Raw genomic sequence first — 26,331 nt, 5'->3', positions numbered from 1 at the left:
ATTTCAGTAAATTAACTAAATTATCACATCGGAACTTTTACACTATTGTTTGCTTATATGCATATCTAAATCAACTATTATTTTTTAATTTTTCAAAATTTAATAGCTTCGAAATCTAGTTCAATCAACATAACAGCGGGGCTCCGACGAGAATCGAACTCATGATCTCCTGTTTACTAGACAGGCGCTTTAACCACTAAGCCACGGCGCCCTTGCTTTGAAGCGAGATGAATGCTGAATATTCCAGTAATTTATCTAAATTAACTCATCGGAATTTTTACCCTATTGTTTTAATTTTTCAAAATTTAATAGCTACGAAATCTAGGTCAAGTAACATAACAGCAAGGCTCCGACGAGAATCGAACTCATGATCTCCTGTTTACTAGACAGGCGCTTTAACCACTAAGTCACGGAGCCCTTGCTTTGAAGCGATATGAATGCTGAATATTTCAGTAAATTAACTAAATTATCTCATGGGAACTTTTTCACTATTGTTTGCATATATGCATATCTAAATCAACTATTATTTTTAATTTTTCAAAATTTAATAGCTACGAAATCTAGGTCAAGTAATATAACAGCAAGGCTCCGACGAGAATCGAACACATGATCTCCTGTTTACAAGACTGGCGCTTTAACCACTAAGCCACGGAGCCCTTGCTTTGAAGCGATATGAATGCTGAATATTTCAGTAAATTAACTAAATTATCTCATGGGAACTTTTTCACTATTGTTTGCATATATGCATATCTAAATCAACCATTATTTTTAATTTTTCAAAATTTAATAGCTTCGAAATCTAGTTCAAGTAATATAACATCAAGGCTCCGACGAGAACCGAACACATGATCTCCTGTTTAAAAGACTGGCGCTTTAACCACTAAGCCACGGAGCCCTTGCTTTGAAGCGATATGAATGCAGAATATTTCAGTAAATTAACTAAATTATCTCATGGGACCTTTTGCCCTATTATTTTAATTTTTCAAAATTATATAGCTACGAAATCTAGTTCAAGTAACATAACAGCGAGGCTCCGACGAGTATCGAACTCATGATCTCCTGTTTACTAGACAGGCGCTTTAACCACTAAGCCACGGAGCCCTTGCTTTGAAGCGATATGAATGCTGAATATTTCAGTAAATTAACTAAATTATCTCATGGGAACTTTTTCACTATTGTTTGCATATATGCATATCTAAACCAACTATTATTTTTAATTTTTCAAAATTTAATAGCTACGAAATCTAGGTCAAGTAATATAACAGCAAGGCTCCGACGAGAATCGAACACATGATCTCCTGTTTACAAGACTGGCGCTTTAACCACTAAGCCACGGAGCCCTTGCTTTGCAGCGATATGAATGCAGAATATTTCAGTAAATTAACTAAATTATCTCATGGGAACTTTTGCCCTATTATTTTAATTTTTCAAAATTATATAGCTACGAAATCTAGTTCAAGTAACATAACAGCGAGGCTCCGACGAGAATCGAACTCATGATCTCCTGTTTACTAGACAGGCGCTTTAACCACTAAGCCACGGAGCCCTTGCTTTGAAGCGATATGAATGCAGAATATTTCAGTAAATTAACTAAATTATCTCATGGGAACTTTTGCCCTATTATTTTTAATTTTTCAAAATTTAATAGCTTCGAAATCTAGTTCAAGTAATATAACAGCAAGGCTCCGACGAGAATCGAACACATGATCTCCTGTTTACAAGACTGGCGCTTTAACCACTAAGCCACGGAGCCCTTGCTTTGAAGCGATATGAATATAGAATATTTCAGTAAATTAACTAAATTATCTCATGGGACCTTTTGTTCTATTATTTTAATTTTTCAAAATTATATAGCTACGAAATCTAGTTCAAGTAACATAACAGCGAGGCTCCGACGAGAATCGAACTCATGATCTCCTGTTTACAAGACAGGCGCTTTAACCACTAAGCCACGGAGCCCTTGCTTTGAAGCGATATGAATGCTGAATATTTCAGTAAATTAACTAAATTATCACATCGGAACTTTTACACTATTGTTTGCTTATATGCATATCTAAATCAACTATTATTTTTTAATTTTTCAAAATTTAATAGCTTCGAAATCTAGTTCAATCAACATAACAGCGGGGCTCCGACGAGAATCGAACTCGTGATCTCCTGTTTACTAGACAGGCGCTTTAACCACTAAGCCACGGCGCTCTTGCTTTGAAGCGACATGAATGCTGAATATTCCAGTAATTTATCTAAATTAACTCATCGGAATTTTTACCCTATTGTTTTAATTTTTCAAAATTTAATAGCTACGAAATCTAGGTCAAGTAACATAACAGCAAGGCTCCGACGAGAATCGAACTCATGATCTCCTGTTTACTAGACAGGCGCTTTAACCACTAAGCCACGGAGCCCTTGCTTTGAAGCGATATGAATGCTGAATATTTCAGTAAATTAACTAAATTATCTCATGGGAACTTTTTCACTATTGTTTGCATATATGCATATCTAAATCAACTATTATTTTTAATTTTTCAAAATTTAATAGCTTCGAAATCTAGTTCAAGTAACATAACAGCGAGGCTCCGACGAGAATCGAACTCATGATCTCCTGTTTACTAGACAGGCGCTTTAACCACTAAGCCACGGAGCCCTTGCTTTGAAGCGATATGAATGCTGAATATTTCAGTAAATTAACTAAATTATCTCATGGGAACTTTTTCACTATTGTTTGCATATATGCATATCTAAACCAACTATTATTTTTAATTTTTCAAAATTTAATAGCTACGAAATCTAGGTCAAGTAATATAACAGCAAGGCTCCGACGAGAATCGAACACATGATCTCCTGTTTACAAGACTGGCGCTTTAACCACTAAGCCACGGAGCCCTTGCTTTGCAGCGATATGAATGCAGAATATTTCAGTAAATTAACTAAATTATCTCATGGGAACTTTTGCCCTATTATTTTAATTTTTCAAAATTATATAGCTACGAAATCTAGTTCAAGTAACATAACAGCGAGGCTCCGACGAGAATCGAACTCATGATCTCCTGTTTACTAGACAGGCGCTTTAACCACTAAGCCACGGAGCCCTTGCTTTGAAGCGATATGAATGCAGAATATTTCAGTAAATTAACTAAATTATCTCATGGGAACTTTTGCCCTATTATTTTTAATTTTTCAAAATTTAATAGCTTCGAAATCTAGTTCAAGTAATATAACAGCAAGGCTCCGACGAGAATCGAACACATGATCTCCTGTTTACAAGACTGGCGCTTTAACCAGTAAGCCACGAAGCCCTTGCTTTGAAGCGATATGAATATAGAATATTTCAGTAAATTAACTAAATTATCTCATGGGACCTTTTGTTCTATTATTTTAATTTTTCAAAATTATATAGCTACGAAATCTAGTTCAAGTAACATAACAGCGAGGCTCCGACGAGAATCGAACTCATGATCTCCTGTTTACAAGACAGGCGCTTTAACCACTAAGCCACGGAGCCCTTGCTTTGAAGCGATATGAATGCTGAATATTTCAGTAAATTAACTAAATTATCACATCGGAACTTTTACACTATTGTTTGCTTATATGCATATCTAAATCAACTATTATTTTTTAATTTTTCAAAATTTAATAGCTTCGAAATCTAGTTCAATCAACATAACAGCGGGGCTCCGACGAGAATCGAACTCATGATCTCCTGTTTACTAGACAGGCGCTTTAACCACTAAGCCACGGCGCTCTTGCTTTGAAGCGACATGAATGCTGAATATTCCAGTAATTTATCTAAATTAACTCATCGGAATTTTTACCCTATTGTTTTAATTTTTCAAAATTTAATAGCTACGAAATCTAGGTCAAGTAACATAACAGCAAGGCTCCGACGAGAATCGAACTCATGATCTCCTGTTTACTAGACAGGCGCTTTAACCACTAAGCCACGGAGCCCTTGCTTTGAAGCGATATGAATGCTGAATATTTCAGTAAATTAACTAAATTATCTCATGGGAACTTTTTCACTATTGTTTGCATATATGCATATCTAAATCAACTATTATTTTTAATTTTTCAAAATTTAATAGCTTCGAAATCTAGTTCAAGTAACATAACAGCGAGGCTCCGACGAGAATCGAACTCATGATCTCCTGTTTACTAGACAGGCGCTTTAACCACTAAGCCACGGAGCCCTTGCTTTGAAGCGATATGAATGCAGAATATTTCAGTAAATTAACTTAATTTTCTCATGGGAACTTTTGCCCTATTATTTTAATTTTTCAAAATTATATAGCTACGAAATCTAGTTCAAGAAACATAACAGCGAGGCTTCGACGAGAATCGAACTCATGATCTCCTGTTTACTAGACAGGCGCTTTAATCACTAAGCCACGGAGCCCTCGCTTTGAAGCGACATGAATGCTGAATATTTTAGTAATTTAACTAAATTAACTCATCGGAATTTTTACCCTATTGTTTTAATTTTTCAAAATTTAATAGCTACGAAATCTAGGTCAAGTAACATAACAGCAAGGCTCCGACGAGATTCGAACTCATGATCTCCTGTTTACTAGACAGGCGCTTTAACCACTAAGCCACGGAGCCCTTGCTTTGAAGCGATATGAATGCTGAATATTTCAGTAAATTAACTAAATTATCTCATGGGAACTTTTTCACTATTGTTTGCATATATGCATATCTAAATCAACTATTATTTTTAATTTTTCAAAATTTAATAGCTTCGAAATCTAGTTCAAGTAATATAACAGCAAGGCTCCGACGAGAATCGAACACATGATCTCCTGTTTACAAGACTGGCGCTTTAACCACTAAGCCACGGAGCCCTTGCTTTGAAGCGATATGAATGCAGAATATTTCAGTAAATTAACTAAATTATCTCATGGGAACTTTTGCCCGATTATTTTAATTTTTCAAAATTATATAGCTACGAAATCTAGTTCAAGTAACATAACAGCGAGGCTCCGACGAGAATCGAACTCATGATCTCCTGTTAACTAGACAGGCGCTTTAACCACTAAGCCACGGAGCCCTTGCTTTGAAGCGATATGAATGCAGAATATTTCAGTAAATTAACTTAATTTTCTCATGGGAACTTTTGCCCTATTATTTTAATTTTTCAAAATTATATAGCTACGAAATCTAGTTCAAGAAACATAACAGCGAGGCTTCGACGAGAATCGAACTCATGACCTCCAGTTTACTAGACAGGCGCTTTAATCACTAAGCCACGGAGCCTTCGCTTTGAAGCCACATGAACGCTGAATATTCCAGTAATTTAACTAAATCAACTCATCGGAATTTTTACCCTATTGTTTTAATTTTTCAAAATTTAATAGCTACGAAATCTAGTTCAAGTAACATAACAGCGAGGCTCCGACGAGAATCGAACTCATGATCTCCTGTTTACAAGACAGGCGCTTTAACCACTAAGCCACGGAGCCCTTGCTTTGAAGCGACATGAATGCTGAATATTTCAGTAAATTAACTAAATTATCTCATGAGAACTTTAACACTATTGTTTGCATATATGCATATCTAAATCAACTATTATTTTTAATTTTTCAAAATTTAATAGCTTCGAAATCTAGTTCAAGTAATATAACAGCAAGGCTCCGACGAGAATCGAACACATGATCTCCTGTTTACAAGACTGGCGCTATAACCACTAAGCCACGGAGCCCTTGCTTTGAAGCGATATGAATGCAGAATATTTCAGTAAATTAACTAAATTAACTCATGGGAACTTTTGCCCTATTATTTTAATTTTTCAAAATTATATAGCTACGAAATCTAGTTCAAGTAACATAACAGCGAGGCTCCGACGAGAATCGAACTCATGATCTCCTGTTTACTAGACAGGCGCTTTAGACACTAAGCCACGGAGCCCTTGCTTTGAAGCGATATGAATGCAGAATATTTCAGTAAATTAACTTAATTTTCTCATGGGAACTTTTGCCCTATTATTTTAATTTTTCAAAATTATATAGCTACGAAATCTAGTTCAAGAAACATAACAGCGAGGCTTCGACGAGAATCGAACTCATGACCTCCTGTTTACTAGACAGGCGCTTTAATCACTAAGCCACGGAGCCCTCGCTTTGAAGCGACATGAATGCTGAATATTCCAGTAATTTAACTAAATTAACTCATCGGAATTTTTACCCTATTGTTTTAATTTTTCAAAATTTAATAGCTACGAAATCTAGTTCAAGTAACATAACAGCGAGGCTCCGACGAGAATCGAACTCATGATCTCCTGTTTACAAGACAGGCGCTTTAACCACTAAGCCACGGAGCCCTTGCTTTGAAGCGACATGAATGCTGAATATTTCAGTAAATTAACTAAATTATCTCATGAGAACTTTAACACTATTGTTTGCATATATGCATATCTAAATCAACTATTATTTTTAATTTTTCAAAATTTAATAGCTTCGAAATCTAGTTCAATCAACAAAACAGCGGGGCTCCGACGAGAATCGAACTCATGATCTCCTGTTTACTAGACAGGCGCTTTAACCACTAAGCCACGGAGCCCTTGCCTTGAAGCGACATGAATGCTGAATATTCCAGTAATTTAACTAAATTAACTCATCGGAATTTTTACCCTATTGTTTTAATTTTTCAAAATTTAATAGCTACGAAATCTAGGTCAAGTAACATAACAGCAAGGCTCCGACGAGATTCGAACTCATGATCTCCTGTTTACTAGACAGGCGCTTTAACCACTAAGCCACGGAGCCCTTGCTTTGAAGCGATATGAATGCTGAATATTTCAGTAAATTAACAAAATTATCTCATGGGAACTTTTTCACTATTGTTTGCATATATGCATATCTAAATCAACTATTATTTTTAATTTTTCAAAATTTAATAGCTACGAAATCTAGGTCAAGTAATATAACAGCAAGGCTCCGACGAGAATCGAACACATGATCTCCTGTTTACAAGACTGGCGCTTTAACCACTAAGCCACGGAGCCCTTGCTTTGCAGCGATATGAATGCAGAATATTTCAGTAAATTAACTAAATTATCTCATGGGAACTTTTGCCCTATTATTTTAATTTTTCAAAATTATATAGCTACGAAATCTAGTTCAAGTAACATAACAGCGAGGCTCCGACGAGAATCGAACTCATGATCTCCTTGTTACTAGACAGGCGCTTTAACCACTAAGCCACGGAGCCCTTGCTTTGAAGCGATATGAATGCAGAATATTTCAGTAAATTAACTAAATTATCTCATGGGAACTTTTGCCCTATTATTTTTTATTTTTCAAAATTTAATAGCTTCGAAATCTAGTTCAAGTAATATAACAGCAAGGCTCCGACGAGAATCGAACACATGATCTCCTGTTCACAAGGCTGGTGCTTTAACCACTAAGCCACGGAGCCCTTGCTTTGAAGCGATATGAATATAGAATATTTCAGTAAATTAACTAAATTATCTCATGGGACCTTTTGTTCTATTATTTTAATTTTTCAAAATTATATAGCTACGAAATCTAGTTCAAGTAACATAACAGCGAGGCTCCGACGAGAATCGAACTCATGATCTCCTGTTTACAAGACAGGCGCTTTAACCACTAAGCCACGGAGCCCTTGCTTTGAAGCGACATGAATGCTGAATATTCCAGTAATTTAACAAAATTAACTCATCGGAATTTTTACCCTATTGTTTTAATTTTTCAAAATTATATAGCTACGAAATCTAGTTCAAGAAACATAACAGCGAGGCTTCGACGAGAATCGAACTCATGACCTCCAGTTTACTAGACAGGCGCTTTAATCACTAAGCCACGGAGCCCTCGCTTTGAAGCCACATGAATGCTGAATATTCCAGTAATTTAACTAAATTAACTCATCGGAATTTTTACCCTATTGTTTTAATTTTTCAAAATTTAATAGCTACGAAATCTAGTTCAAGTAACATAACAGCGAGGCTCCGACGAGAATCGAACTCATGATCTCCTGTTTACAAGACAGGCGCTTTAACCACTAAGCCACGGAGCCCTTGCTTTGAAGCGATATGAATGCTGATTATTTCAGTAAATTAACTAAATTATCTCATGGGAACTTTTTCACTATTGTTTGCATATATGCATATCTAAATCAACTATTATTTTTAATTTTTCAAAATTTAATAGCTACGAAATCTAGGCCAAGTAATATAACAGCAAGGCTCCGACGAGAATCGAACACATGATCTCCTGTTTACAAGACTGGCGCTTTAACCACTAAGCCACGGAGCCCTTGCTTTGCAGCGATATGAATGCAGAATATTTCAGTAAATTAACTAAATTATCTCATGGGAACTTTTGCCCTATTATTTTAATTTTTCAAAATTATATAGCTACGAAATCTAGTTCAAGTAACATAACAGCGAGGCTCCGACGAGAATGGAACTCATGATCTCCTGTTTACTAGACAGGCGCTTTAACCACTAAGCCACGGAGCCCTTGCTTTGAAGCGATATGAATGCAGAATATTTCAGTAAATTAACTAAATTATCTCATGGGAACTTTTGCCCTATTATTTTTAATTTTTTCAAAATTTAATAGCTTCGAAATCTAGTTCAAGTAATATAACAGCAAGGCTCCGACGAGAATCGAACACATGATCTCCGGTTCACAAGACTGGCGCTTTAACCACTAAGCCACGGAGCCCTTGCTTTGAAGCGATATGAATATAGAATATTTCAGTAAATTAACTAAATTATCTCATGGGACCTTTTGTTCTATTATTTTAATTTTTCAAAATTATATAGCTACGAAATCTAGTTCAAGTAACATAACAGCGAGGCTCCGACGAGAATCGAACTCATGATCTCCTGTTTACAAGACAGGCGCTTTAACCACTAAGCCACGGAGCCCTTGCTTTGAAGCGATATGAATGCTGAATATTTCAGTAAATTAACTAAATTATCACATCGGAACTTTTACACTATTGTTTGCTTATATGCATATCTAAATCAACTATTATTTTTTAATTTTTCAAAATTTAATAGCTTCGAAATCTAGTTCAATCAACATAACAGTGGGGCTCCGACGAGAATCGAACTCATGATCTCCTGTTTACTAGACAGGCGCTTTAACCACTAAGCCACGGCGCCCTTGCTTTGAAGCGACATGAATGCTGAATATTCCAGTAATTTATCTAAATTAACTCATCGGAATTTTTACCCTTTTTTTTTAATTTTTCAAAATTTAATAGCTACGATATCTAGGTCAAGTAACATAACAGCAAGGCTCCGACGAGAATCGAACTCATGATCTCCTGTTTACTAGACAGGCGCTTTAACCACTAAGCCACGGAGCCCTTGCTTTGAAGCGATATGAATGCTGAATATTTCAGTAAATTAACTAAATTATCTCATGGGAACTTTTTCACTATTGTTTGCATATATGCATATCTAAATCAACTATTATTTTTAATTTTTCAAAATTTAATAGCTTCGAAATCTAGTTCAAGTAATATAACAGCAAGGCTCCGACGAGAATCGAACACATGATCTCCTGTTTACAAGCCTGGCGCTTTAACCACTAAGCCACGGAGCCCTTGCTTTACAGCGATATAAATGCAGAATATTTCAGTAAATTAACTAAATTATCTCATGGGAACTTTTGCCCTATTATTTTAATTTTTCAAAATTATATAGCTACGAAATCTAGTTCAAGTAACATAACAGCGAGGCTCCGACGAGAATCGAACTCATGATCTCCTGTTTACTAGACAGGCGCTTTAACCACTAAGCCACGGAGCCCTTGCTTTGAATCGATATGAATGCAGAATATTTCAGTAAATTAACTTAATTTTCTCATGGGAACTTTTGCCCTATTATTTTAATTTTTCAAAATTATATAGCTACGAAATCTAGTTCAAGAAACATAACAGCGAGGCCTCGACGAGAATCGAACTCATGATCTCCTGTTTACTAGACAGTCGCTTTAATCACTAAGCCACGGAGCCCTCGCTTTGAAGCGACATGAATGCTGAATATTCCAGTAATTTAACTAAATTAACTCATCGGAATTTTTACCCTATTGTTTTAATTTTTCAAAATTTAATAGCTACGAAATCTTGTTCAAGTAACATAACAGCGAGGCTCCGACGAGAATCGAACTCATGATCTCCTGTTTACAAGACAGGCGCTTTAACCACTAAGCCATGGTGCCCTTGCTTTGAAGCGGCATGAATGCTGAATATTTCAGTAAATTAACTAAATTATCTCATGAGAACTTTAACACTATTGTTTGCATATATGCATATCTAAATCAACTATTATTTTTAATTTTTCAAAATTTAATAGCTTCGAAATCTAGTTCAATCAACATAACAGCGGGGCTCCGACGAGAATCGAACTCATGATCTCCTGTTTACTAGACAGGCGCTTTAACCACTAAGCCACGGAGCCCTTGCTTTGAAGCGACATGAATGCTGAATATTCCAGTAATTTAACTAAATTAACTCATCGGAATTTTTACCCTATTGTTTTAATTTTTCAAAATTTAATAGCTACGAAATCTAGGTCAAGTAACATAACAGCAAGGCTCCGACGAGATTCGAACTCATGATCTCCTGTTTACTAGACAGGCGCTTTAACCACTAAGCCACGGAGCCCTTGCTTTGAAGCGATATGAATGCTGAATATTTCAGTAAATTAACTAAATTATCTCATGGGAACTTTTTCACTATTGTTTGCATATATGCATATCTAAATCAACTATTATTTTTAATTTTTCAAAATTTAATAGCTTCGAAATCTAGTTCAAGTAATATAACAGCAAGGCTCCGACGAGAATCGAACACATGATCTCCTGTTTACAAGACTGGCGCTTTAACCACTAAGCCACGGAGCCCTTGCTTTGAAGCGATATGAATGCAGAATATTTCAGTAAATTAACTAAATTATCTCATGGGAACTTTTGCCCTATTATTTTAATTTTTCAAAATTATATAGCTACGAAATCTAGGTCAAGTAATATAACAGCAAGGCTCCGACGAGAATCGAACACATGATCTCCTGTTTACAAGACTGGCGCTTTAACCACTAAGCCACGGAGCCCTTGCTTTGCAGCGATATGAATGCAGAATATTTCAGTAAATTAACTAAATTATCTCATGGGAACTTTTGCCCTATTATTTTAATTTTTCAAAATTATATAGCTACGAAATCTAGTTCAAGTAACATAACAGCGAGGCTCCGACGAGAATCGAACTCATGATCTCCTGTTTACTAGACAGGCGCTTTAACCACTAAGCCACGGAGCCCTTGCTTTGAAGCGATATGAATGCAGAATATTTCAGTAAATTAACTAAATTATCTCATGGAAACTTTTGCCCTATTATTTTTAATTTTTCAAAATTTAATAGCTTCGAAATCTAGTTCAAGTAATATAACAGCAAGGCTCCGACGAGAATCGAACACATGATCTCCTGTTTACAAGACTGGCGCTTTAACCACTAAGCCACGGAGCCCTTGCTTTGAAGCGATATGAATATAGAATATTTCAGTAAATTAACTAAATTATCTCATGGGACCTTTTGTTCTATTATTTTAATTTTTCAAAATTATATAGCTACGAAATCTAGTTCAAGTATCATAACAGCGAGGCTCCGACGAGAATCGAACTCATGATCTCCTGTTTACAAGACAGGCGCTTTAACCACTAAGCCACGGAGCCCTTGCTTTGAAGCGATATGAATGCTGAATATTTCAGTAAATTAACTAAATTATCACATCGGAACTTTTACACTATTGTTTGCTTATATGCATATCTAAATCAACTATTATTTTTTAATTTTTCAAAATTTAATAGCTTCGAAATCTAGTTCAATCAACATAACAGCGGGGCTCCGACGAGAATCGAACTCATGATCTCCTGTTTACTAGACAGGCGCTTTAACCACTAAGCCACGGCGCCCTTGCTTTGAAGCGACATGAATGCTGAATATTCCAGTAATTTATCTAAATTAACTCATCGGAATTTTTACCCTATTGTTTTAATTTTTCAAAATTTAATAGCTACGAAATCTAGGTCAGGTAACATAACAGCAAGGCTCCGACGAGAATCGAACTCATGATCTCCTGTTTACTAGACAGGCGCTTTAACCACTAAGCCACGGAGCCCTTGCTTTGAAGCGATATGAATGCTGAATATTTCAGTAAATTAACTAAATTATCTCATGGGAACTTTTTCACTATTGTTTGCATATATGCATATCTAAATCAACTATTATTTTTAATTTTTCAAAATTTAATAGCTTCGAAATCTAGTTCAAGTAATATAACAGCAAGGCTCCGACGAGAATCGAACACATGATCTCCTGTTTACAAGACTGGCGCTTTAACCACTAAGCCACGGAGCCCTTGCTTTGAAGCGATATGAATATAGAATATTTCAGTAAATTAACTAAATTATCTCATGGGACCTTTTGTTCTATTATTTTAATTTTTCAAAATTATATAGCTACGAAATCTAGTTCAAGTATCATAACAGCGAGGCTCCGACGAGAATCGAACTCATGATCTCCTGTTTACAAGACAGGCGCTTTAACCACTAAGCCACGGAGCCCTTGCTTTGAAGCGATATGAATGCTGAATATTTCAGTAAATTAACTAAATTATCACATCGGAACTTTTACACTATTGTTTGCTTATATGCATATCTAAATCAACTATTATTTTTTAATTTTTCAAAATTTAATAGCTTCGAAATCTAGTTCAATCAACATAACAGCGGGGCTCCGACGAGAATCGAACTCATGATCTCCTGTTTACTAGACAGGCGCTTTAACCACTAAGCCACGGCGCCCTTGCTTTGAAGCGACATGAATGCTGAATATTCCAGTAATTTATCTAAATTAACTCATCGGAATTTTTACCCTATTGTTTTAATTTTTCAAAATTTAATAGCTACGAAATCTAGGTCAGGTAACATAACAGCAAGGCTCCGACGAGAATCGAACTCATGATCTCCTGTTTACTAGACAGGCGCTTTAACCACTAAGCCACGGAGCCCTTGCTTTGAAGCGATATGAATGCTGAATATTTCAGTAAATTAACTAAATTATCTCATGGGAACTTTTTCACTATTGTTTGCATATATGCATATCTAAATCAACTATTATTTTTAATTTTTCAAAATTTAATAGCTTCGAAATCTAGTTCAAGTAATATAACAGCAAGGCTCCGACGAGAATCGAACACATGATCTCCTGTTTACAAGACTGGCGCTTTAACCACTAAGCCACGGAGCCCTTGCTTTGAAGCGATATGAATGCAGAATATTTCAGTAAATTAACTAAATTATCTCATGGGAACTTTTGCCCTATTATTTTAATTTTTCAAAATTATATAGCTACGAAATCTAGGTCAAGTAATATAACAGCAAGGCTCCGACGAGAATCGAACACATGATCTCCTGTTTACAAGACTGGCGCTTTAACCACTAAGCCACGGAGCCCTTGCTTTGCAGCGATATGAATGCAGAATATTTCAGTAAATTAACTAAATTATCTCATGGGAACTTTTGCCCTATTATTTTAATTTTTCAAAATTATATAGCTACGAAATCTAGTTCAAGTAACATAACAGCGAGGCTCCGACGAGAATCGAACTCATGATCTCCTGTTTACTAGACAGGCGCTTTAACCACTAAGCCACGGAGCCCTTGCTTTGAAGCGATATGAATGCAGAATATTTCAGTAAATTAACTAAATTATCTCATGGAAACTTTTGCCCTATTATTTTTAATTTTTCAAAATTTAATAGCTTCGAAATCTAGTTCAAGTAATATAACAGCAAGGCTCCGACGAGAATCGAACACATGATCTCCTGTTTACAAGACTGGCGCTTTAACCACTAAGCCACGGAGCCCTTGCTTTGAAGCGATATGAATATAGAATATTTCAGTAAATTAACTAAATTATCTCATGGGACCTTTTGTTCTATTATTTTAATTTTTCAAAATTATATAGCTACGAAATCTAGTTCAAGTATCATAACAGCGAGGCTCCGACGAGAATCGAACTCATGATCTCCTGTTTACAAGACAGGCGCTTTAACCACTAAGCCACGGAGCCCTTGCTTTGAAGCGATATGAATGCTGAATATTTCAGTAAATTAACTAAATTATCACATCGGAACTTTTACACTATTGTTTGCTTATATGCATATCTAAATCAACTATTATTTTTTAATTTTTCAAAATTTAATAGCTTCGAAATCTAGTTCAATCAACATAACAGCGGGGCTCCGACGAGAATCGAACTCATGATCTCCTGTTTACTAGACAGGCGCTTTAACCACTAAGCCACGGCGCCCTTGCTTTGAAGCGACATGAATGCTGAATATTCCAGTAATTTATCTAAATTAACTCATCGGAATTTTTACCCTATTGTTTTAATTTTTCAAAATTTAATAGCTACGAAATCTAGGTCAGGTAACATAACAGCAAGGCTCCGACGAGAATCGAACTCATGATCTCCTGTTTACTAGACAGGCGCTTTAACCACTAAGCCACGGAGCCCTTGCTTTGAAGCGATATGAATGCTGAATATTTCAGTAAATTAACTAAATTATCTCATGGGAACTTTTTCACTATTGTTTGCATATATGCATATCTAAATCAACTATTATTTTTAATTTTTCAAAATTTAATAGCTTCGAAATCTAGTTCAAGTAATATAACAGCAAGGCTCCGACGAGAATCGAACACATGATCTCCTGTTTACAAGACTGGCGCTTTAACCACTAAGCCACGGAGCCCTTGCTTTGAAGCGATATGAATATAGAATATTTCAGTAAATTAACTAAATTATCTCATGGGACCTTTTGTTCTATTATTTTAATTTTTCAAAATTATATAGCTACGAAATCTAGTTCAAGTATCATAACAGCGAGGCTCCGACGAGAATCGAACTCATGATCTCCTGTTTACAAGACAGGCGCTTTAACCACTAAGCCACGGAGCCCTTGCTTTGAAGCGATATGAATGCTGAATATTTCAGTAAATTAACTAAATTATCACATCGGAACTTTTACACTATTGTTTGCTTATATGCATATCTAAATCAACTATTATTTTTTAATTTTTCAAAATTTAATAGCTTCGAAATCTAGTTCAATCAACATAACAGCGGGGCTCCGACGAGAATCGAACTCATGATCTCCTGTTTACTAGACAGGCGCTTTAACCACTAAGCCACGGCGCCCTTGCTTTGAAGCGACATGAATGCTGAATATTCCAGTAATTTATCTAAATTAACTCATCGGAATTTTTACCCTATTGTTTTAATTTTTCAAAATTTAATAGCTACGAAATCTAGGTCAGGTAACATAACAGCAAGGCTCCGACGAGAATCGAACTCATGATCTCCTGTTTACTAGACAGGCGCTTTAACCACTAAGCCACGGAGCCCTTGCTTTGAAGCGATATGAATGCTGAATATTTCAGTAAATTAACTAAATTATCTCATGGGAACTTTTTCACTATTGTTTGCATATATGCATATCTAAATCAACTATTATTTTTAATTTTTCAAAATTTAATAGCTTCGAAATCTAGTTCAAGTAATATAACAGCAAGGCTCCGACGAGAATCGAACACATGATCTCCTGTTTACAAGACTGGCGCTTTAACCACTAAGCCACGGAGCCCTTGCTTTGAAGCGATATGAATGCAGAATATTTCAGTAAATTAACTAAATTATCTCATGGGAACTTTTGCCCTATTATTTTAATTTTTCAAAATTATATAGCTACGAAATCTAGTTCAAGTAACATAACAGCGAGGCTCCGACGAGAATCGAACTCATGATCTCCTGTTTACTAGACAGGCGCTTTAACCACTAAGCCACGGAGCCCTTGCTTTGAAGCGATATGAATGCAGAATATTTCAGTAAATTAACTAAATTATCTCATGGGAACTTTTGCCCTATTATTTTTAATTTTTCAAAATTTAATAGCTTCGAAATCTAGTTCAAGTAATATAACAGCAAGGCTCCGACGAGAATCGAACACATGATCTCCTGTTTACAAGACTGGCGCTTTAACCACTAAGCCACGGAGCCCTTGCTTTGAAGCGATATGAATATAGAATATTTCAGTAAATTAACTAAATTATCTCATGGGACCTTTTGTTCTATTATTTTAATTTTTCAAAATTATATAGCTACGAAATCTAGTTCAAGTATCATAACAGCGAGGCTCCGACGAGAATCGAACTCATGATCTCCTGTTTACAAGACAGGCGCTTTAACCACTAAGCCACGGAGCCCTTGCTTTGAAGCGATATGAATGCTGAATATTTCAGTAAATTAACTAAATTATCACATCGGAACTTTTACACTATTGTTTGCTTATATGCATATCTAAATCAACTATTATTTTTTAATTTTTCAAAATTTAATAGCTTCGAAATCTAGTTCAATCAACATAACAGCGGGGCTCCGACGAGAATCGAACTCATGATCTCCTGTTTACTAGACAGGCGCTTTAACCACTAAGCCACGGCGCCCTTGCTTTGAAGCGACATGAATGCTGAATATTCCAGTAATTTATCTAAATTAACTCATCGGAATTTTTACCCTATTGTTTTAATTTTTCAAAATTTAATAGCTACGAAATCTAGGTCAAGTAACATAACAGCAAGGCTCCGACGAGAATCGAACTCATGATCTCCTGTTTACTAGACAGGCGCTTTAACCACTAAGCCACGGAGCCCTTGCTTTGAAGCGATATGAATGCTGAATATTTCAGTAAATTAACTAAATTATCTCATGGGAACTTTTTCACTATTGTTTGCATATATGCATATCTAAATCAACTATTATTTTTAATTTTTTAAAATTTAATAGCTTCGAAATCTAGTTCAAGTAATATAACAGCAAGGCTCCGACGAGAATTGAACACATGATCTCCTGTTTACAAGACTGGCGCTTTAACCACTAAGCCACGGAGCCCTTGCTTTACAGCGATATAAATGCAGAATATTTCAGTAAATTAACTAAATTATCTCATGGGAACTTTTGCCCTATTATTTTAATTTTTCAAAATTATATAGCTACGAAATCTAGTTCAAGAAACATAACAGCGGGGCTTCGACGAGAATCGAACTCATGATCTTCTGTTTACTAGACAGGCGCTTTAATCACTAAGCCACGGAGCCCTCGCTTTGAAGCGACATGAATGCTGAATATTCCAGTAATTTAACTAAATTAACTCATCGGAATTTTTACCCTATTGTTTTAATTTTTCAAAATTTAATAGCTACGAAATCTAGTTCAAGTAACATAACAGCGAGGCTCCGACGAGAATCGAACTCATGATCTCCTGTTTACAAGACAGGCGCTTTAACCACTAAGCCACGGAGCCCTTGCTTTGAAGCGACATGAATGCTGAATATTTCAGTAAATTAACTAAATTATCTCATGAGAACTTTAACACTATTGTTTGCATATATGCATATCTAAATCAACTATTATTTTTAATTTTTCAAAATTTAATAGCTTCGAAATCTAGTTCAATCAACATAACAGCGGGGCTCCGACGAGAATCGAACTCATGATCTCCTGTTTACTAGACAGGCGCTTTAACCACTAAGCCACGGAGCCCTTGCTTTGAAGCGACATGAATGCTGAATATTCCAGTAATTTAACTAAATTAACTCATCGGAATTTTTACCCTATTGTTTTAATTTTTCAAAATTTAATAGCTACGAAATCTAGGTCAAGTAACATAACAGCAAGGCTCCGACGAGATTCGAACTCATGATCTCCTGTTTACTAGACAGGCGCTTTAACCACTAAGCCACGGAGCCCTTGCTTTGAAGCGATATGAATGCAGAATATTTCAGTAAATTAACTTAATTTTCTCATGGGAACTTTTGCCCTATTATTTTAATTTTTCAAAATTATATAGCTACGAAATCTAGTTCAAGAAACATAACAGCGAGGCTTCGACGAGAATCGAACTCATGACCTCCAGTTTACTAGACAGGCGCTTTAATCACTAAGCCACGGAGCCCTCGCTTTGAAGCGACATGAATGCTGAATATTCCAGTAATTTAACTAAATTAACTCATCAGAATTTTTACCCTATTGTTTTAATTTTTCAAAATTTAATAGCTACGAAATCTAGTTCAAGTAACATAACAGCGAGGCTCCGACGAGAATCGAACTCATGATCTCCTGTTTACAAGACAGGCGCTTTAACCACTAAGCCACGGAGCCCTTGCTTTGAAGCGACATGAATGCTGAATATTTCAGTAAATTAACTAAATTATCTCATGAGAACTTTAACACTATTGTTTGCATATATGCATATCTAAATCAACTATTATTTTTAATTTTTCAAAATTTAATAGCTTCGAAATCTAGTTCAAGTAATATAACAGCAAGGCTCCGACGAGAATCGAACACATGATCTTCTGTTTACAAGACTGGCGCTTTAACCACTAAGCCACGGAGCCCTTGCTTTGAAGCGATATGAATGCAGAATATTTCAGTAAATTAACTAAATTAACTCATGGGAACTTTTGCCCTATTATTTTAATTTTTCAAAATTATATAGCTACGAAATCTAGTTCAAGTAACATAACAGCGAGGCTCCGACGAGAATCGAACTCATGATCTCCTGTTTACTAGACAGGCACTTTAACCACTAAGCCACGGACCCCTTGCTTTGAAGCGATATGAATGCAGAATATTTCAGTAAATTAACTTAATTTTCTCATGGGAACTTTTGCCCTATTATTTTAATTTTTCAAAATTATATAGCTACGAAATCTAGTTCAAGAAACATAACAGCGAGGCTTCGACGAGAATCGAACTCATGACCTCCTGTTTACTAGACAGGCGCTTTAATCACTAAGCCACGGAGCCCTCGCTTTGAAGCGACATGAATGCTGAATATTCCAGTAATTTAACTAAATTAACTCATCGGAATTTTTACCCTATTGTTTTAATTTTTCAAAATTTAATAGCTACGAAATCTAGTTCAAGTAACATAACAGCGAGGCTCCGACGAGAATCGAACTCATGATCTCCTGTTTACAAGACAGGCGCTTTAACCACTAAGCCACGGAGCCCTTGCTTTGAAGCGACATGAATGCTGAATATTTCAGTAAATTAACTAAATTATCTCATGAGAACTTTAACACTATTGTTTGAATATATGCATATCTAAATCAACTATTATTTTTAATTTTTCAAAATTTAATAGCTTCGAAATCTAGTTCAATCAACATAACAGCGGGGCTCCGACTAGAATCGAACTCATGATCTCCTGTTTACTAGACAGGCGCTTTAACCACTAAGCCACGGAGCCCTTGCTTTGAAGCGACATGAATGCTGAATATTCCAGTAATTTAACTAAATTAACTCATCGGAATTTTTACCCTATTGTTTTAATTTTTCAAAATTTAATAGCTACGAAATCTAGGTCAAGTAACATAACAGCCAGGCTCCGACGAGATTCGAACTCATGATCTCCTGTTTACTAGACAGGCGCTTTAACCACTAAGCCACGGAGCCCTTGCTTGAAGCGATATGAATGCTGAATATTTCAGTAAATTAACTAAATTATCTCATGGGAACTTTTTCACTATTGTTTGCATATATGCATATCTAAATCAGCTATTATTTTTAATTTTTCAAAATTTAATAGCTTCGAAATCTAGTTCAAGTAATATAACAGCAAGGCTCCGACGAGAATCGAACACATGATCTCCTGTTTACAAGACTGGCGCTTTAACCACTAAGCCACGGAGCCCTTGCTTTGAAGCGATATGAATGCAGAATATTTCAGTAAATTAACTAAATTATCTCATGGGAACTTTTGCCCTATTATTTTTAATTTTTCAAAATTTAATAGCTTCGAAATCTAGTTCAAGTAATATAACAGCAAGGCTCCGACGAGAATCGAACACATGATCTCCTGTTTACAAGACTGGCGCTTTAACCACTAAGCCACGGAACCCTTGCTTTGAAGCGATATGAATGCTGAATATTTCAGTAAATTAACTAAATTATCTCATGGGAACTTTTTCACTATTGTTTGCATATATGCATATCTAAATCAACTATTATTTTTAATTTTTCAAAATTTAATAGCTTCGAAATCTAGTTCAAGTAATATAACAGCAAGGCTCGGACGAGAATCGAACACATGATCTCCTGTTTACAAGACTGGCGCTTTAACCACTAAGCCACGGAGCCCTTGCTTTGAAGCGATATGAATATAGAATATTTCAGTAAATTAACTAAATTATCTCATGGGACCTTTTGTTCTATTATTTTAATTTTTCAAAATTATATAGCTACGAAATCTAGTTCAAGAAACATAACAGCGGGGCTTCGACGAGAATCGAACTCATGATCTTCTGTTTACTAGACAGGCGCTTTAATCACTAAGCCACGGAGCCCTCGCTTTGAAGCGACATGAATGCTGAATATTCCAGTAATTTAACTAAATTAACTCATCGGAATTTTTACCCTATTGTTTTAATTTTTCAAAATTTAATAGCTACGAAATCTAGTTCAAGTAACATAACAGCGAGGCTCCGACGAGAATCGAACTCATGATCTCCTGTTTACAAGACAGGCGCTTTAACCACTAAGCCACGGAGCCCTTGCTTTGAAGCGATATGAATGCTGAATATTTCAGTAAATTAACTAAATTATCACATCGGAACTTTTACACTATTGTTTGCTTATATGCATATCTAAATCAACTATTATTTTTTAATTTTTCAAAATTTAATAGCTTCGAAATCTAGTTCAATCAACATAACAGCGGGGCTCCGACGAGAATCGAACTCATGATCTCCTGTTTACTAGACAGGCGCTTTAACCACTAAGCCACGGCGCCCTTGCTTTGAAGCGACATGAATGCTGAATATTCCAGTAATTTATCTAAATTAACTCATCGGAATTTTTACCCTATTGTTTTAATTTTTCAAAATTTAATAGCTACGAAATCTAGGTCAAGTAACATAACAGCAAGGCTCCGACGAGAATCGAACTCATGATCTCCTGTTTACTAGACAGGCGCTTTAACCACTAAGCCACGGAGCCCTTGATTTGAAGCGATATGAATGCTGAATATTTCAGTAAATTAACTAAATTATCTCATGGGAACTTTTTCACTATTGTTTGCATATATGCATATCTAAATCAACTATTATTTTTAATTTTTTAAAATTTAATAGCTTCGAAATCTAGTTCAAGTAATATAACAGCAAGGCTCCGACGAGAATCGAACACATGATCTCCTGTTTACAAGACTGGCGCTTTAACCACTAAGCCACGGAGCCCTTGCTTTACAGCGATATAAATGCAGAATATTTCAGTAAATTAACTAAATTATCTCATGGGAACTTTTGCCCTATTATTTTAATTTTTCAAAATTATATAGCTACGAAATCTAGTTCAAGAAACATAACAGCGGGGCTTCGACGAGAATCGAACTCATGATCTTCTGTTTACTAGACAGGCGCTTTAATCACTAAGCCACGGAGCCCTCGCTTTGAAGCGACATGAATGCTGAATATTCCAGTAATTTAACTAAATTAACTCATCGGAATTTTTACCCTATTGTTTTAATTTTTCAAAATTTAATAGCTACGAAATCTAGTTCAAGTAACATAACAGCGAGGCTCCGACGAGAATCGAACTCATGATCTCCTGTTTACAAGACAGGCGCTTTAACCACTAAGCCACGGAGCCCTTGCTTTGAAGCGACATGAATGCTGAATATTTCAGTAAATTAACTAAATTATCTCATGAGAACTTTAACACTATTGTTTGCATATATGCATATCTAAATCAACTATTATTTTTAATTTTTCAAAATTTAATAGCTTCGACATCTAGTTCAATCAACATAACAGCGGGGCTCCGACGAGAATCGAACTCATGATCTCCTGTTTACTAGACAGGCGCTTTAACCACTAAGCCACGGAGCCCTTGCTTTGAAGCGACATGAATGCTGAATATTCCAGTAATTTAACTAAATTAACTCATCGGAATTTTTACCCTATTGTTTTAATTTTTCAAAATTTAATAGCTACGAAATCTAGGTCAAGTAACATAACAGCAAGGCTCCGACGAGATTCGAACTCATGATCTCCTGTTTACTAGACAGGCGCTTTAACCACTAAGCCACGGAGCCCTTGCTTTGAAGCGATATGAATGCAGAATATTTCAGTAAATTAACTTAATTTTCTCATGGGAACTTTTGCCCTATTATTTTAATTTTTCAAAATTATATAGCTACGAAATCTAGTTCAAGAAACATAACAGCGAGGCTTCGACGAGAATCGAACTCATGACCTCCAGTTTACTAGACAGGCGCTTTAATCACTAAGCCACGGAGCCCTCGCTTTGAAGCGACATGAATGCTGAATATTCCAGTAATTTAACTAAATTAACTCATCAGAATTTTTACCCTATTGTTTTAATTTTTCAAAATTTAATAGCTACGAAATCTAGTTCAAGTAACATAACAGCGAGGCTCCGACGAGAATCGAACTCATGATCTCCTGTTTACAAGACAGGCGCTTTAACCACTAAGCCACGGAGCCCTTGCTTTGAAGCGACATGAATGCTGAATATTTCAGTAAATTAACTAAATTATCTCATGAGAACTTTAACACTATTGTTTGCATATATGCATATCTAAATCAACTATTATTTTTAATTTTTCAAAATTTAATAGCTTCGAAATCTAGTTCAAGTAATATAACAGCAAGGCTCCGACGAGAATCGAACACATGATCTTCTGTTTACAAGACTGGCGCTTTAACCACTAAGCCACGGAGCCCTTGCTTTGAAGCGATATGAATGCAGAATATTTCAGTAAATTAACTAAATTAACTCATGGGAACTTTTGCCCTATTATTTTAATTTTTCAAAATTATATAGCTACGAAATCTAGTTCAAGTAACATAACAGCGAGGCTCCGACGAGAATCGAACTCATGATCTCCTGTTTACTAGACAGGCGCTTTAACCACTAAGCCACGGAGCCCTTGCTTTGAAGCGATATGAATGCAGAATATTTCAGTAAATTAACTTAATTTTCTCATGGGAACTTTTGCCCTATTATTTTAATTTTTCAAAATTATATAGCTACGAAATCTAGTTCAAGAAACATAACAGCGAGGCTTCGACGAGAATCGAACTCATGACCTCCTGTTTACTAGACAGGCGCTTTAATCACTAAGCCACGGAGCCCTCGCTTTGAAGCGACATGAATGCTGAATATTCCAGTAATTTAACTAAATTAACTCATCGGAATTTTTACCCTATTGTTTTAATTTTTCAAAATTTAATAGCTACGAAATCTAGTTCAAGTAACATAACAGCGAGGCTCCGACGAGAATCGAACTCATGATCTCCTGTTTACAAGACAGGCGCTTTAACCACTAAGCCACGGAGCCCTTGCTTTGAAGCGACATGAATGCTGAATATTTCAGTAAATTAACTAAATTATCTCATGAGAACTTTAACACTATTGTTTGAATATATGCATATCTAAATCAACTATTATTTTTAATTTTTCAAAATTTAATAGCTTCGAAATCTAGTTCAATCAACATAACAGCGGGGCTCCGACTAGAATCGAACTCATGATCTCCTGTTTACTAGACAGGCGCTTTAACCACTAAGCCACGGAGCCCTTGCTTGAAGCGATATGAATGCTGAATATTTCAGTAAATTAACTAAATTATCTCATGGGAACTTTTTCACTATTGTTTGCGTATATGCATATCTAAATCAGCTATTATTTTTAATTTTTCAAAATTTAATAGCTTCGAAATCTAGTTCAAGTAATATAACAGCAAGGCTCCGACGAGAATCGAACACATGATCTCCTGTTTACAAGACTGGCGCTTTAACCACTAAGCCACGGAGCCCTTGCTTTGAAGCGATATGAATGCAGAATATTTCAGTAAATTAACTAAATTATCTCATGGGAACTTTTGCCCTATTATTTTTAATTTTTCAAAATTTAATAGCTTCGAAATCTAGTTCAAGTAATATAACAGCAAGGCTCCGACGAGAATCGAACACATGATCTCCTGTTTACAAGACTGGCGCTTTAACCACAAGCCACGGAACCCTTGCTTTGAAGCGATATGAATGCAGAATATTTCAGTAAATTAACTAAATTATCTCATGGGAACTTTTGCCCTATTATTTTAATTTTTCAAAATTATATAGCTACGAAATCTAGTTCATGTAACATAACAGCGAGGCTCCGACGAGAATCGAACTCATGATCTCCTGTTTACAAGACAGGCGCTTTAACCACTAAGCCACGGAGCCCTTGCTTTGAAGCGATATGAATGCTGAATATTTCAGTAAATTAACTAAATTATCACATCGGAACTTTTGCACTATTGTTTGCTTATATGCATATCTAAATCAACTATTATTTTTTAATTTTTCAAAATTTAATAGCTTCGAAATCTAGTTCTATCAACATAACAGCGGAACTCCGACGAGAATCGAACTCATGATCTCCTGTTTACTAGACAGGCGCTTTAACCACTAAGCCACGGCGCCCTTGCTTTGAAGCGACATGAATGCTGAATATTCCAGTAATTTAACTAAATTAACTCATCGGAATTTTTACCCTATTGTTTTAATTTTTCAAAATTTAATAGCTTCGATATCTAGTTCAAGTAATATAACAGCTAGGCTCCGACGAGAATCGAACACATGATCTCTTGTTTACAAGACAGGCGCTTTAACCACTAAGCCAAGGAGCCCTTGGTTTGCAGCGATATGAATGCAGAATATTTCAGTAAATTAACTAAATTATCTCATGGGAACTTTTGCCCTATTATTTTAATTTTTCAAAATTATATAGCTACGAAATCTAGTTCAAGTAACATAACAGCGAGGCTCCGACGAGAATCGAACTCATGATCTCCTGTTTACTAGACAGGCGCTTTAACCACTAAGCCACGGAGCCCTTGCTATGAAGCGACATGAACACTGAATATTTCAGTAATTTAACTAAATTAACTCCTCGGAATTTTTACCCTATTTTTTAATTTTTCAAAATTTAATAGCTACGAAATCTAGGTCAAGTAACATAACAGAAAGGCTCCGACGAAAATCGAACTCATGATCTCCTGTTTACTAGACAGGCGCTTTAACCACTAAGCCACGGAACCCTTGCTTTGAAGCGATATGAATGCTGAATATTTCAGTAAATTAACTAAATTATCTCATGGGAACTTTTTCACTATTGTTTGAATATATGCATATCTAAATCAACTATTATTTTTAATTTTTCAAAATTTAATAGCTTCGAAATCTAGTTCAAGTAATATAACAGCAAGGCTCCGACGAGAATCGAACACATGATCTCCTGTTTACAAGACTGGCGCTTTAACCACTAAGCCACGGAGTCCTTGCTTTGAAGCGATATGAATGCAGAATATTTCAGTAAATTAACTAAATTATCTCATGGGAACTTTTGCCCTATTATTTCAATTTTTCAAAATTATATAGCTACGAAATCTAGTTCAAGTAACATAACAGCGAGGCTCCGACGAGAATCGAACTCATGATCTCCTGTTTACTAGACAGGCGCTTTAACCACTAAGCCACGGAGCCCTTGCTTTGAAGCGATATGAATGCAGAATATTTCAGTAAATTAACTAAATTATCTCATGGGAACTTTGGCCCTATTATTTTTAATTTTTCAAAATTTAATAGCTTCGAAATCTAGTTCATGTAATATAACAGCAAGGCTCCGACGAGAATCGAACACATGATCTCCTGTTTACAAGACTGGCGCTTTAACCACTAACCCACGGAGCCCTTGCTTTGAAGCGATATGAATGCAGAATATTTCAGTAAATTAACTAAATTATCTCATGGGAACTTTTGCCCTATTATTTTAATTTTTCAAAATTATATAGCTACGAAATCTAGTTCAAGTAACATAACAGCAAGGCTCCGACGAGAATCGAACTCATGATCTCCTGTTTACTAGACAGGCGCTTTAACCACTAAGCCACGGAGCCCTTGCTTTGAAGCGATATGAATGCTGAATATTTCAGTAAATTAACTAAATTATCTCATGGGAACTTTTTCACTATTGTTTGCATATATGCATATCTAAATCAACTATTATTTTTAATTTTTCAAAATTTAATAGCTTCGAAATCTAGTTCAAGTAATATAACAGCAAGGCTCCGACGAGAATCGAACACATGATCTCCTGTTTACAAGACTGGCGCTTTAACCACTAAGCCACGGAGTCCTTGCTTTGAAGCGATATGAATGCAGAATA

At 35.7% G+C, this 26,331-nt stretch overlaps 56 non-coding genes across 56 annotated transcripts; all 56 read right to left on the bottom strand.

Annotated features, from left to right (window-relative positions):
• Nucleotides 1-1,028: 1,028 nt before the first annotated feature.
• TRNAT-AGU (transfer RNA threonine (anticodon AGU)) lies at nucleotides 1,029-1,101 on the bottom strand. The gene has a single exon. It is a non-coding gene; the product is annotated as a tRNA-Thr (tRNA).
• A 372-nt stretch (nucleotides 1,102-1,473) lies between these two features.
• TRNAT-AGU (transfer RNA threonine (anticodon AGU)) lies at nucleotides 1,474-1,546 on the bottom strand. Its single transcript has one exon. It is a non-coding gene; the product is annotated as a tRNA-Thr (tRNA).
• A 340-nt stretch (nucleotides 1,547-1,886) lies between these two features.
• On the bottom strand, nucleotides 1,887-1,959 carry TRNAT-UGU (transfer RNA threonine (anticodon UGU)). Its single transcript has one exon. It is a non-coding gene; the product is annotated as a tRNA-Thr (tRNA).
• Nucleotides 1,960-2,332: 373 nt separating this feature from the next.
• TRNAT-AGU (transfer RNA threonine (anticodon AGU)) lies at nucleotides 2,333-2,405 on the bottom strand. The gene has a single exon. It is a non-coding gene; the product is annotated as a tRNA-Thr (tRNA).
• A 166-nt stretch (nucleotides 2,406-2,571) lies between these two features.
• TRNAT-AGU (transfer RNA threonine (anticodon AGU)) lies at nucleotides 2,572-2,644 on the bottom strand. Its single transcript has one exon. It is a non-coding gene; the product is annotated as a tRNA-Thr (tRNA).
• A 372-nt stretch (nucleotides 2,645-3,016) lies between these two features.
• Nucleotides 3,017-3,089, bottom strand: TRNAT-AGU (transfer RNA threonine (anticodon AGU)). Its single transcript has one exon. It is a non-coding gene; the product is annotated as a tRNA-Thr (tRNA).
• A 340-nt stretch (nucleotides 3,090-3,429) lies between these two features.
• Nucleotides 3,430-3,502, bottom strand: TRNAT-UGU (transfer RNA threonine (anticodon UGU)). The gene has a single exon. It is a non-coding gene; the product is annotated as a tRNA-Thr (tRNA).
• Nucleotides 3,503-3,875: 373 nt separating this feature from the next.
• TRNAT-AGU (transfer RNA threonine (anticodon AGU)) lies at nucleotides 3,876-3,948 on the bottom strand. The gene has a single exon. It is a non-coding gene; the product is annotated as a tRNA-Thr (tRNA).
• A 166-nt stretch (nucleotides 3,949-4,114) lies between these two features.
• TRNAT-AGU (transfer RNA threonine (anticodon AGU)) lies at nucleotides 4,115-4,187 on the bottom strand. Its single transcript has one exon. It is a non-coding gene; the product is annotated as a tRNA-Thr (tRNA).
• Nucleotides 4,188-4,526: 339 nt separating this feature from the next.
• TRNAT-AGU (transfer RNA threonine (anticodon AGU)) lies at nucleotides 4,527-4,599 on the bottom strand. Its single transcript has one exon. It is a non-coding gene; the product is annotated as a tRNA-Thr (tRNA).
• A 372-nt stretch (nucleotides 4,600-4,971) lies between these two features.
• Nucleotides 4,972-5,044, bottom strand: TRNAT-AGU (transfer RNA threonine (anticodon AGU)). Its single transcript has one exon. It is a non-coding gene; the product is annotated as a tRNA-Thr (tRNA).
• A 339-nt stretch (nucleotides 5,045-5,383) lies between these two features.
• TRNAT-UGU (transfer RNA threonine (anticodon UGU)) lies at nucleotides 5,384-5,456 on the bottom strand. Its single transcript has one exon. It is a non-coding gene; the product is annotated as a tRNA-Thr (tRNA).
• Nucleotides 5,457-5,622: 166 nt separating this feature from the next.
• On the bottom strand, nucleotides 5,623-5,695 carry TRNAT-UGU (transfer RNA threonine (anticodon UGU)). The gene has a single exon. It is a non-coding gene; the product is annotated as a tRNA-Thr (tRNA).
• Nucleotides 5,696-6,240: 545 nt separating this feature from the next.
• On the bottom strand, nucleotides 6,241-6,313 carry TRNAT-UGU (transfer RNA threonine (anticodon UGU)). Its single transcript has one exon. It is a non-coding gene; the product is annotated as a tRNA-Thr (tRNA).
• Nucleotides 6,314-6,479: 166 nt separating this feature from the next.
• Nucleotides 6,480-6,552, bottom strand: TRNAT-AGU (transfer RNA threonine (anticodon AGU)). The gene has a single exon. It is a non-coding gene; the product is annotated as a tRNA-Thr (tRNA).
• Nucleotides 6,553-6,685: 133 nt separating this feature from the next.
• TRNAT-AGU (transfer RNA threonine (anticodon AGU)) lies at nucleotides 6,686-6,758 on the bottom strand. The gene has a single exon. It is a non-coding gene; the product is annotated as a tRNA-Thr (tRNA).
• A 785-nt stretch (nucleotides 6,759-7,543) lies between these two features.
• Nucleotides 7,544-7,616, bottom strand: TRNAT-UGU (transfer RNA threonine (anticodon UGU)). The gene has a single exon. It is a non-coding gene; the product is annotated as a tRNA-Thr (tRNA).
• A 339-nt stretch (nucleotides 7,617-7,955) lies between these two features.
• On the bottom strand, nucleotides 7,956-8,028 carry TRNAT-UGU (transfer RNA threonine (anticodon UGU)). Its single transcript has one exon. It is a non-coding gene; the product is annotated as a tRNA-Thr (tRNA).
• A 372-nt stretch (nucleotides 8,029-8,400) lies between these two features.
• Nucleotides 8,401-8,473, bottom strand: TRNAT-AGU (transfer RNA threonine (anticodon AGU)). The gene has a single exon. It is a non-coding gene; the product is annotated as a tRNA-Thr (tRNA).
• A 341-nt stretch (nucleotides 8,474-8,814) lies between these two features.
• TRNAT-UGU (transfer RNA threonine (anticodon UGU)) lies at nucleotides 8,815-8,887 on the bottom strand. The gene has a single exon. It is a non-coding gene; the product is annotated as a tRNA-Thr (tRNA).
• Nucleotides 8,888-9,260: 373 nt separating this feature from the next.
• On the bottom strand, nucleotides 9,261-9,333 carry TRNAT-AGU (transfer RNA threonine (anticodon AGU)). Its single transcript has one exon. It is a non-coding gene; the product is annotated as a tRNA-Thr (tRNA).
• Nucleotides 9,334-9,705: 372 nt separating this feature from the next.
• TRNAT-AGU (transfer RNA threonine (anticodon AGU)) lies at nucleotides 9,706-9,778 on the bottom strand. The gene has a single exon. It is a non-coding gene; the product is annotated as a tRNA-Thr (tRNA).
• Nucleotides 9,779-10,117: 339 nt separating this feature from the next.
• Nucleotides 10,118-10,190, bottom strand: TRNAT-UGU (transfer RNA threonine (anticodon UGU)). Its single transcript has one exon. It is a non-coding gene; the product is annotated as a tRNA-Thr (tRNA).
• A 166-nt stretch (nucleotides 10,191-10,356) lies between these two features.
• On the bottom strand, nucleotides 10,357-10,429 carry TRNAT-AGU (transfer RNA threonine (anticodon AGU)). The gene has a single exon. It is a non-coding gene; the product is annotated as a tRNA-Thr (tRNA).
• Nucleotides 10,430-10,562: 133 nt separating this feature from the next.
• TRNAT-AGU (transfer RNA threonine (anticodon AGU)) lies at nucleotides 10,563-10,635 on the bottom strand. The gene has a single exon. It is a non-coding gene; the product is annotated as a tRNA-Thr (tRNA).
• Nucleotides 10,636-11,213: 578 nt separating this feature from the next.
• On the bottom strand, nucleotides 11,214-11,286 carry TRNAT-AGU (transfer RNA threonine (anticodon AGU)). Its single transcript has one exon. It is a non-coding gene; the product is annotated as a tRNA-Thr (tRNA).
• Nucleotides 11,287-11,626: 340 nt separating this feature from the next.
• TRNAT-UGU (transfer RNA threonine (anticodon UGU)) lies at nucleotides 11,627-11,699 on the bottom strand. Its single transcript has one exon. It is a non-coding gene; the product is annotated as a tRNA-Thr (tRNA).
• Nucleotides 11,700-12,072: 373 nt separating this feature from the next.
• On the bottom strand, nucleotides 12,073-12,145 carry TRNAT-AGU (transfer RNA threonine (anticodon AGU)). The gene has a single exon. It is a non-coding gene; the product is annotated as a tRNA-Thr (tRNA).
• Nucleotides 12,146-12,517: 372 nt separating this feature from the next.
• On the bottom strand, nucleotides 12,518-12,590 carry TRNAT-UGU (transfer RNA threonine (anticodon UGU)). The gene has a single exon. It is a non-coding gene; the product is annotated as a tRNA-Thr (tRNA).
• Nucleotides 12,591-12,963: 373 nt separating this feature from the next.
• TRNAT-AGU (transfer RNA threonine (anticodon AGU)) lies at nucleotides 12,964-13,036 on the bottom strand. The gene has a single exon. It is a non-coding gene; the product is annotated as a tRNA-Thr (tRNA).
• Nucleotides 13,037-13,614: 578 nt separating this feature from the next.
• TRNAT-AGU (transfer RNA threonine (anticodon AGU)) lies at nucleotides 13,615-13,687 on the bottom strand. Its single transcript has one exon. It is a non-coding gene; the product is annotated as a tRNA-Thr (tRNA).
• Nucleotides 13,688-14,027: 340 nt separating this feature from the next.
• Nucleotides 14,028-14,100, bottom strand: TRNAT-UGU (transfer RNA threonine (anticodon UGU)). The gene has a single exon. It is a non-coding gene; the product is annotated as a tRNA-Thr (tRNA).
• Nucleotides 14,101-14,473: 373 nt separating this feature from the next.
• On the bottom strand, nucleotides 14,474-14,546 carry TRNAT-AGU (transfer RNA threonine (anticodon AGU)). Its single transcript has one exon. It is a non-coding gene; the product is annotated as a tRNA-Thr (tRNA).
• A 372-nt stretch (nucleotides 14,547-14,918) lies between these two features.
• TRNAT-UGU (transfer RNA threonine (anticodon UGU)) lies at nucleotides 14,919-14,991 on the bottom strand. Its single transcript has one exon. It is a non-coding gene; the product is annotated as a tRNA-Thr (tRNA).
• Nucleotides 14,992-15,364: 373 nt separating this feature from the next.
• TRNAT-AGU (transfer RNA threonine (anticodon AGU)) lies at nucleotides 15,365-15,437 on the bottom strand. Its single transcript has one exon. It is a non-coding gene; the product is annotated as a tRNA-Thr (tRNA).
• A 372-nt stretch (nucleotides 15,438-15,809) lies between these two features.
• TRNAT-AGU (transfer RNA threonine (anticodon AGU)) lies at nucleotides 15,810-15,882 on the bottom strand. The gene has a single exon. It is a non-coding gene; the product is annotated as a tRNA-Thr (tRNA).
• Nucleotides 15,883-16,222: 340 nt separating this feature from the next.
• Nucleotides 16,223-16,295, bottom strand: TRNAT-UGU (transfer RNA threonine (anticodon UGU)). Its single transcript has one exon. It is a non-coding gene; the product is annotated as a tRNA-Thr (tRNA).
• A 373-nt stretch (nucleotides 16,296-16,668) lies between these two features.
• On the bottom strand, nucleotides 16,669-16,741 carry TRNAT-AGU (transfer RNA threonine (anticodon AGU)). The gene has a single exon. It is a non-coding gene; the product is annotated as a tRNA-Thr (tRNA).
• Nucleotides 16,742-17,319: 578 nt separating this feature from the next.
• Nucleotides 17,320-17,392, bottom strand: TRNAT-UGU (transfer RNA threonine (anticodon UGU)). The gene has a single exon. It is a non-coding gene; the product is annotated as a tRNA-Thr (tRNA).
• Nucleotides 17,393-17,558: 166 nt separating this feature from the next.
• On the bottom strand, nucleotides 17,559-17,631 carry TRNAT-AGU (transfer RNA threonine (anticodon AGU)). The gene has a single exon. It is a non-coding gene; the product is annotated as a tRNA-Thr (tRNA).
• Nucleotides 17,632-17,764: 133 nt separating this feature from the next.
• On the bottom strand, nucleotides 17,765-17,837 carry TRNAT-AGU (transfer RNA threonine (anticodon AGU)). Its single transcript has one exon. It is a non-coding gene; the product is annotated as a tRNA-Thr (tRNA).
• Nucleotides 17,838-18,176: 339 nt separating this feature from the next.
• Nucleotides 18,177-18,249, bottom strand: TRNAT-UGU (transfer RNA threonine (anticodon UGU)). Its single transcript has one exon. It is a non-coding gene; the product is annotated as a tRNA-Thr (tRNA).
• Nucleotides 18,250-19,033: 784 nt separating this feature from the next.
• TRNAT-UGU (transfer RNA threonine (anticodon UGU)) lies at nucleotides 19,034-19,106 on the bottom strand. The gene has a single exon. It is a non-coding gene; the product is annotated as a tRNA-Thr (tRNA).
• A 372-nt stretch (nucleotides 19,107-19,478) lies between these two features.
• On the bottom strand, nucleotides 19,479-19,551 carry TRNAT-AGU (transfer RNA threonine (anticodon AGU)). The gene has a single exon. It is a non-coding gene; the product is annotated as a tRNA-Thr (tRNA).
• A 1,023-nt stretch (nucleotides 19,552-20,574) lies between these two features.
• On the bottom strand, nucleotides 20,575-20,647 carry TRNAT-UGU (transfer RNA threonine (anticodon UGU)). The gene has a single exon. It is a non-coding gene; the product is annotated as a tRNA-Thr (tRNA).
• A 373-nt stretch (nucleotides 20,648-21,020) lies between these two features.
• Nucleotides 21,021-21,093, bottom strand: TRNAT-AGU (transfer RNA threonine (anticodon AGU)). The gene has a single exon. It is a non-coding gene; the product is annotated as a tRNA-Thr (tRNA).
• A 578-nt stretch (nucleotides 21,094-21,671) lies between these two features.
• On the bottom strand, nucleotides 21,672-21,744 carry TRNAT-UGU (transfer RNA threonine (anticodon UGU)). The gene has a single exon. It is a non-coding gene; the product is annotated as a tRNA-Thr (tRNA).
• Nucleotides 21,745-21,910: 166 nt separating this feature from the next.
• Nucleotides 21,911-21,983, bottom strand: TRNAT-AGU (transfer RNA threonine (anticodon AGU)). Its single transcript has one exon. It is a non-coding gene; the product is annotated as a tRNA-Thr (tRNA).
• Nucleotides 21,984-22,116: 133 nt separating this feature from the next.
• TRNAT-AGU (transfer RNA threonine (anticodon AGU)) lies at nucleotides 22,117-22,189 on the bottom strand. The gene has a single exon. It is a non-coding gene; the product is annotated as a tRNA-Thr (tRNA).
• A 339-nt stretch (nucleotides 22,190-22,528) lies between these two features.
• On the bottom strand, nucleotides 22,529-22,601 carry TRNAT-UGU (transfer RNA threonine (anticodon UGU)). Its single transcript has one exon. It is a non-coding gene; the product is annotated as a tRNA-Thr (tRNA).
• Nucleotides 22,602-22,973: 372 nt separating this feature from the next.
• On the bottom strand, nucleotides 22,974-23,046 carry TRNAT-AGU (transfer RNA threonine (anticodon AGU)). Its single transcript has one exon. It is a non-coding gene; the product is annotated as a tRNA-Thr (tRNA).
• A 339-nt stretch (nucleotides 23,047-23,385) lies between these two features.
• Nucleotides 23,386-23,458, bottom strand: TRNAT-UGU (transfer RNA threonine (anticodon UGU)). Its single transcript has one exon. It is a non-coding gene; the product is annotated as a tRNA-Thr (tRNA).
• An 816-nt stretch (nucleotides 23,459-24,274) lies between these two features.
• Nucleotides 24,275-24,347, bottom strand: TRNAT-UGU (transfer RNA threonine (anticodon UGU)). The gene has a single exon. It is a non-coding gene; the product is annotated as a tRNA-Thr (tRNA).
• A 579-nt stretch (nucleotides 24,348-24,926) lies between these two features.
• On the bottom strand, nucleotides 24,927-24,999 carry TRNAT-AGU (transfer RNA threonine (anticodon AGU)). The gene has a single exon. It is a non-coding gene; the product is annotated as a tRNA-Thr (tRNA).
• A 577-nt stretch (nucleotides 25,000-25,576) lies between these two features.
• Nucleotides 25,577-25,649, bottom strand: TRNAT-AGU (transfer RNA threonine (anticodon AGU)). Its single transcript has one exon. It is a non-coding gene; the product is annotated as a tRNA-Thr (tRNA).
• A 340-nt stretch (nucleotides 25,650-25,989) lies between these two features.
• Nucleotides 25,990-26,062, bottom strand: TRNAT-AGU (transfer RNA threonine (anticodon AGU)). The gene has a single exon. It is a non-coding gene; the product is annotated as a tRNA-Thr (tRNA).
• Between the last annotated feature and the right edge of the window lie 269 nt (nucleotides 26,063-26,331).

This window comes from Phalangium opilio, unplaced genomic scaffold (assembly GCF_054372755.1).
Source record: "Phalangium opilio isolate 3A_F unplaced genomic scaffold, DU_Popi_V2 ptg000092l_1, whole genome shotgun sequence".
NCBI classification, from domain to species: Eukaryota; Metazoa; Arthropoda; class Arachnida; order Opiliones; family Phalangiidae; genus Phalangium; species Phalangium opilio.
The sequence above is the reverse complement of the archived record's forward strand: the minus strand, read 5'-3'. Positions and strand labels throughout refer to the sequence as shown.